Source organism: Onychomys torridus, chromosome 8 (assembly GCF_903995425.1).
Source record: "Onychomys torridus chromosome 8, mOncTor1.1, whole genome shotgun sequence".
In the NCBI taxonomy this organism is placed as follows: domain Eukaryota; kingdom Metazoa; phylum Chordata; class Mammalia; order Rodentia; family Cricetidae; genus Onychomys; species Onychomys torridus.
Window position 1 is genome coordinate 37136995 of NC_050450.1, and position 8004 is coordinate 37144998.

At 41.8% G+C, this 8004-nt stretch overlaps 1 pseudogene; it reads right to left on the reverse strand.

Annotated features, from left to right (window-relative positions):
* Window positions 1-457: 457 nt before the first annotated feature.
* LOC118588644 lies at window positions 458-7717 on the reverse strand (annotated as a pseudogene).
* Between the last annotated feature and the right edge of the window lie 287 nt (window positions 7718-8004).

The window sequence follows — 8004 nt, forward strand, 5'->3', positions numbered from 1 at the left end:
CGCCATGCAGAGCTAAAATGTGCATGCTTGCTTTCTGCACATGGAATCCATGCATGGCTCTTTACCCACCTTCTAGAAGGGCAGCTCTTCACACAGAAAGCAACACTAGAATTTTAGCAAAGTGTGATATTAGATGTGCCAAAGAGACACCGTTTCTCAATAGGATGCTGTGGACAAATAAACTGTCTAGAACTCCACATGCTGACCTCTCTCAAGTGAGGCAAGTACCAACACCCCCACTGGACATGAAACAGTAAGGTAGTGTTTTGGAGTGAGCTTACCACAAAGAAAGACATTTTATTTAAAGATTTATTTTATTTATTACATAAACAGTGTTCTTTCTGCAAGTTTGCCTGTTCTCCAGAAGAGGGAATCAGATCTCATTACAGATGGCTGTGAGCCACCATGTGGTTGTTGGGAATTGAACTCAGTACCTCTGGAAGAGCAGTCAGTGCTCTTAACTTCTGAGCCATCCCTCCAGCCCAGAAAGAAAATGTAAATAGTGCTTGTGCTGCCTACAGCCTGAAGTTTGAACTCATTCAGGTTGACTGATGAAGGATGTGAAATAAAATATCCTTGTTTTCAAAGACTGAGAGGACTTGAAGGTGTGTTCACCTATCCCTGTGTTACTCAGCTCTTCCTGGAGGGATCATGGACAATGGTCACAATCCCATCTACATGTAGCTTTTGTGTCCATCCTGGAGGGAGCATGGATGTTGGTCACAGTCTACCATGTGTCTCTTGGGTCCAGGAGATACCCCTTCATGTGGAGATGTGTGCTGGGAACCAGCCTCCTGTACTTGATAAACACCAAAAGATATTCACCAAGGCAGGAAACTGATTTCTTCATCTTAGGAGAGTATGGCAATGCCTGGAGAATATCCATGAGACAAAAGATCCAAGTTTAATTGGACAAAGGTATTTTAAGTCATCTGTTTACAACCATGTATTCTCATATGTGATATTGTAATGGGAGACAGCCTTTCCATGAGTTTTTACACTGTTGACGACTCTTCTTCCACTTGCTACAGTGACAGTCTGTCTCTGAAAGAGGAAAGGGATGGTGAATCCTCTGGCATTTCACTGCAAATGATTGCTACTTCATAGTAGGCTCCAAGTCAGGGCCCAAGGCCAGCCAGAAGGTAAGTTCCTCAAAGCTTCATAGCTGCTTCCCAGTATTCTGGGTCATCAGACACGCAGGACCCCAGCTTCTGTGATAAAAACTCCTCCTTATTGAGAAGAGTCTTGGCATCACTTGACACGGTATCAATGAAGAGACTTTTCAAATAGTAAGTCTTTCTAAAGTAAAGGCCTGCGGCAAGTGGCCCCCCAGTAACAGAGGAAATATATTCAATGTATTTCAGTAATTTTTCTTCTAAGGACATGTCTTTGGTCCTTGTTAGCAAATGGAGAGACTTGAGGTGTGCCTTGATTTCATTCACAGACACATTAAAATCCTTGGCAATCTTCTCCAGTGAGGCATCATCCAGCCCAAAGTAAGACCTGTAGAGATCCAAGGTCTCCTCTACCTTCTGTGTTTTATCTCTGATCAAGCCCCCAAATGAAATGGTGGCCCATGCTCCAGCCTTCAAGGCCTCCAGCCAGATCTTCTGTTTCAGGAAATCCCTCTTCCGGTCAATGGCAGTCTCAGTAACACTGTGCAGGGACAGCATGAAGATGTGGCGCTTGTGGGCTGGGAGCTCTCTCAGTAAGGTGGTCTCCAGCTCTGGGAAGTCAAAGGCTGACTTATCAAAGTTAGAGACCAAGAAGACTGGAGGCTCACTGGAGAGAGCCTTCTGAAGATGCTTTGAACAGTTTTCTCTGATTTCCTTTAAGACACCATCCTTATTGAAAGTCTTAGGTTTTCTCCTCTGTTCATTACGTATATCATCATCTATCTTGGTACGGACAAAGTAGAACTTGGTATTCATCTTGGCGATGGCTTTGGCCAGATGTGCATCACTGTCTTTGAAACGTGTAGCCGAGATGATAACAAAGAAGTCATACTCACCAAACTTCATTTCAGTTAGGTAGTTTTGTGGTGGGAAGGTAGTGGACCCAATGCCAGGCAGGTCCCATATTGTCACTGTGGGAAGCTTTGGGTGTGGGTATGGAGTTCTCTTCATGGTTGTCTCTACCACCCCAGTGGGGGCTGCACCTTCTTCTTCATCCCTCACTCCCCTCAGGGCATTGATAAAGCTGGATTTGCCCACCCCTGTTTCTCCAGTCACCGCAATGTTCAGTGGGGCTCTGTCGATGTTTCTCAGAGCATCGCTGATCACAGAAGCTGCTCCTGGAAGGTTCTTATTCTCCAGGTGGGATTCAATCAAGGTGATGGTTTCCTCGGAGAGGATTTTGCTTTCCTTCCTGAAATTCTTAAAGAAGTTTTCAAAGCTGGATGCCAAAAGCTGAGCCATTGGAGCAGAGGGTCTGGAAGGCGTGCCTGTAGCTGTTTGCCCTAGAAGAGGCTGAATAAAGGAGAAAGAAGACATCGTGATTATTAGTATAGCAGAGCAGGGCCTAGGATTTGTGGTACAGTAAAGCAGGATTTCGTCCTCTGTCCCTTTATAGGCAGAAGCACGTTCCTCTCTGTTCCTGGCTGCTGGCTAGATTTCTGGCCTGCATGTCCAGTGCCCTCTTTCTCAGACTCTACTTCTCCCACGGCTTCCCTCTTCCTTTGCTGTCCAATTCGAGGTCCATTTACTCCACACAGTCTCCTGCTCTGGTGTTGATTTCTTATTTAAAATCATCTTCAAATTCTGTTTACTCTTTTTAAATTTAATACCCATACATTGTAGAAACCCTGAGGGCACAGATCAACATATCAAAACTCTTAAACAGCATCTCTCATGGAAAGGCTCTCCCTCACGTGAATGCTTGCAAACATTGCTTCTCAGCCCTCGTGACCTCTGGTCTCTTAGCACAGCCATTCTAGTTCTCTCGTGAAGTCTGTGAATAAAGGGAGAAGGACCACGAGGTGGGGAGTGGAGAAGATTCATTCCATGTCCCACAGAGGGCTGGACACATCACTCTCTGTGTGTAATAGACTGTGCTTTACTTAAAGAAGACAAATTATGTCATTTGTTGGAAAGTGGATGGAACTGGAGATAATCCTATTAAGTCAGTTAGGCCAGTCTCCAAAAGACAAATATGATTTCTAATCATGGGGCTTAGATTTTACATAGATATGTTAGTTTTCTACATATGTATGATATGAAATTGGAAGTGAAACTGTTTCCTAGGGACAAAGGGACTAATGGGTGTATTCTTAACATGCAGTATGTACATCTTTGAAAACTTCAAAAATAGATAAATAAAAAAGTCATTTGAAAGGAGATATGCATCTATGTCATCCATCATTTTTTAACAGGGAACCTAGGGGATGGTCTCAGTAGTAAGCAGACTCAGTGGTAAGCAAATTCTCCATATGTCCCTGCTTTCTTGTGTTCTGTAGACCTCAACCAAATAACCAATAAAAATGAAAAACCCAACTGGATACAGAAAGAGAGAGAGAAAAAAACAAAAGAAAGAAGAAAGGAAGGAAGGAAAAAGGAAGGAAGGAAAAAGGAAGGAAGGAAAAAGGAAGGAAGGAAAAAGGAAGGAAGGAAAAAGGAAGGAAGGAAAAAGGAAGGAAGGAAAAAGGAAGGAAGATGAAAGAAAGTGACATTAAGGAAGACACTAAACAAAGTGTCCTTATTTTTTTAAAGTTAAGAACCCTGAAGAAATGTGTTCCCAAACCCCTTCTCTGAGAGAGAGTCAATTCTTCCCCCACCCCCCAGAGTTAGACAGAGCTTTATTAGAAAAAAAGCAGGCCTGGAGAGAAAGGAAGAGGGCAGGAACAGAGAGGAAACACAGGAAGAGAGACAGAGTCTTAAGGCAGGAGAGACAGGGTGAAGATCAGACAGGTTTCCATTAGGAAGCCACACATGTTTTCCTCAAAGGTCCACAGATTTCATATTTTGGACTTTATAGGTCACATGCAGTTCCTGTCACATACTCCTACTTTAGTATAATCTTACAAGGACATTAAAACTGTTTCTATTTCATGTATTGTACAAACCCAGACTTCATGATAGCTTTGAGTGTAGATCTAAGTTTATCAACACCAATTGTAAAAATACCAGAACTTTGGAAGAACATGTAGATCCACAGTCGTATTCTTTTCTTTTGATGTTAGAAAACACATACAGGGCTTTGAATTGCAGTTGAAACACAAGGTAAATGTAGTCAGTCCAGGAGAGACTGGCTTGTTGCTCTAATATTCTAGTGTATGAAGATTTCAATCCAGAAGCTTCAGTTATACAGAATTCTAGTTGTGATTCTGCCAAACACCTTGTTGAAAGCCAGATCACCAATAACAGTAAGGGATATGGAGGATGGTGTCAATATAGATCCTATAATCATTAGGAATAATATATTAAAATATCAAAACTCTCATATGAATACTTTGAGACATTGTGTTTGAAGCTGCATGCATGTGTGCAGGTGCACATGCACATAGTATGAGTCCTGTGGATCTACTTTTCTCTGCCACTCTAGTGTTGGGACTATGGCCTTAATTGGTTCACATGTAGAAGTAATATTTAGGAACTCCTGGTCATCGTGGCTATAGAAATGAATATAAATTTATGTATAATGTATTACTTACACTCTACTATTCATGTCATAGTTGCTTGCAATGCATGAGAGTACCCAGTCTTGCATGACCATCTGAGACAATGGTTCTCTCCAATTCTTCCATGGAATGGAATGAGCTAAAACTCACTAATTGCCACCAGAATAAAGATATGGCATCTAAACTGTGATGGTCGGGTAGAAATAAACCCAATATTGTGTAACAGACTAATCTTCTAAGACATATTTTTCTGGAGAAGTTGCTTAGTAAGGACTCAGTATATAAGTAGAGAGATTTCCATGTGAGGCACAAATTGCCTATACTGAAGACAAGAGTTATTAAACATGACCAAGGCAATGTTACACACAAAAGATCTTAGCTCTCTAATAAAAGTTTCTGAAGAAATTGAAATGGACGAAATTCCTGTTCAATATTTCAAAAATAATGACAACTATCTCAATCACATGAGAGGGGAGGAAGAAATGTTAAGGGGGAAATACATAGGATGAGCAGGAGATTATATATGAGAAGAAAGTGAGGAAGGGACTCTGGGGTAAAGGGAGCGACCCAGAGAAGCACAAGGGCACAGTGGAAGGCAGTAGGGAAAGGAATGACTAAAACATAGAAGGATGAATGGGAATGAATAATGACACATTTGTGTAGACATGCTGCACTATAACCCACCATGTTGTAGATGAACCGGAAATATAATAAGAATGAAAACTCAACGAGATCCAAGAGAATACTGATGAATGAAATTAGAATGAAAATGTAAGTTGCCTTAGAAAGTCAGAAGTGACATTGTGAAAGAAACCTTGAAAGTCCATTTTTAATAGCCACAATTACACACACACACAGCAGATAGGAAGCCAAGGAGAAAAGGAGAGAAGGAAGGAAGAAAAAAAAGAAGGAAGAAAAGATAGAAGGAAGGAAAGTGAGGTAAAGGAAAGAAGCAACCAAATTTCAGTAATTTACCAAGGAAATGGAAAGCATTGAACGATGCTCTCAAAACACTGATGAAAGAAATCTCAAAGAAAGCTCCAAAAGATGCTAAGATTCCCATGTCTATAGCTTATCAACATTAATGTTGTCAAAGTGTCTGTACTTCACATAGTGATCTACAGAGCCAACACAATCTCATTATAACATCAGTGTCATTTAAAATAGAACTAGACTGTGGAATTATAAAATTCACATGGACACACAAAAGATTGCAAATAGCCCAAACAATATGAATCAAAAAGAACAGGGCTAGGAGGCATCATAATACCTGATTTCAAGGCATAGTACAGAGCCACAGCAAACATTATGGCAGTGGCATGAAAACAGGCCCCTAGACCAACCAACTGACCAGAAGAGAAGACCCCGAATGTCTCCAAACATGTACAGCCAACTGAGTGCATCGACAGTCAATCAACATCTCAGTAAGTCTTCAAAAACTAATACTGCACAAAGGACACATTGTTGACAATGGAACTGGGCAAACTGGACTCCAGGCAAAACTAAAACTTGACCCTTATCTTTCATCCTATACAAAATCCAGCTTTAAATGGGCCAAGGAGCTTAATATAAGATGAAGAATTTGGAGCTCCTAAAGGGAAATGAGTATGAAAAACTTGATCAGATTTTTCCACATAGAGTTCCCAAAGCATAGGAAACAAAGCAGTCAGACAAGGAGGATTTCTTCTAATGGAAATGCTTCTTAAAAACAAAGCAAATAAAAATACAGCAATGAGGCAATTTATAATGAAGAGCCTTAAGAGTGCATCATGTAACAGTCTCAATCAGAGAGACCATAAGATCTCAACAGGTGCAGAAAATGAATTTGACAAAATTCCTTAGAGTCACTGTGAAACATTTCAACAAAGTGAGATAGCAAGGTACTTCCTGGAACAACTGTGAAAACCCTATTTTTCCCCATTGACTCCTCCCAGTGTGAGAGGTGTTAGAATTGAATTGAACTTACCTTCTCCATAAAAAACTCTTCTTTGCTAAGGAGACTTTTAACATCATTTGCCACAGTGTCAATGAAGTAATTTTGCAAGTGGAAAACCTTTGAAAAGTAAGGACAGCTAATGTACTCTAATAGTTTATCTGTTAAGGATTTACCCTGCTCTTCTGAGAACAAATGTGGAGACTTAATGTTCGCCTTGAGTTCTTCCAGTGGCACGTGCAAATCCTCAGCAATGTTCTCCAGGGATGCCTCATCCAGGCCAAAGGAAGATCTGCAGAGGTTCAAAGTCTCTTCCAACTTCTCTATGTCATTTTTGGTCAAGCCCATAAATGGGATGGTGGCCCATGCTCTTGGCATTACAGATTCCTTCCAGACCTTCTGTTTCAGTGCATCCCTCTTCTGGTCTATGGTGGAATGAGTCACAGTTGGCAAAGTGAGCTTGAAGAGGTGGCCTTTCTGGGCTGGGAGCTCCCTCAGAAGGGTGGTCTCCAGCTTTGGGAAGTCAAAGTCAGACACATCAAAGTTAGAGACTAAGAAGACTGGAGGCTCCTGCTGGGTAACTTCCTTAAGTATACTGGAAATGGAATTTCGAATCTCCTTTAAGACGTTCTCTCTATTAAATCTCTGAGGACGACACCGTTTTTGAACCACTAGATCATGATCTGTGTGGGGTTCGTACAAAATAGAAACTCCTATTCGCTTGCACAATGGCTTTGGCTAGTTCTGCATCATTATGTTTAAAGCGTCCAGAAGAGACAATAATGAAGAAGTCATACTCCTCAAACTTGATTTTCTTCAGATAATCATGTGGTTGGAAGGCAGTGGACCCGATGCCAGGCAGGTCCCATAGTGTTACACTGGGACACTTGGAGTATGGGTATGATGTCCTCTCCGTGGTTGTACATATGACTCCAGTGGAAGCAGCCGCACCCTCTTCATCAGGCCCCACTCCCTGCAGAGCATTGATGAGACTGGATTTTCCAGCCCCAGTCTCCCCCATCACTGCAATGTTCAGTGGGGCTTTCTCAATGTCACTCAGAGCATCTCTGATGGCAGAAACTGTTCCCTGAAGGTTTCCATCCTCTAGGTTATGATCCAATCAAGGTGATTAATTCCTGAGACAGGACTTTGGTTTCCATCTTGAAATTTGAAGATTGGAGTCAAGGCTGGAGGTCAAAACAGGGTCCTCCTGTCTGGGGTGATGTAGAAGAGGAGGTCTGACCCCATGACTGGGAGTAGTTGATAATACTAAAGGGAGGAAAGAAACAGGAAGTTCAAAGAATTAGTTCAGACAGAGCTAGCCAAGCGGGAAAGCAGAGCCCCTATAATGGCCCCACATTGCAAATAGGCTTTCCCCCTTTAATCAAATGCTCAGGACTCAACTGCATTTACTTCTGGCATGGATGTAGATTTTGGCTCAACTCAGAGTCCTTTT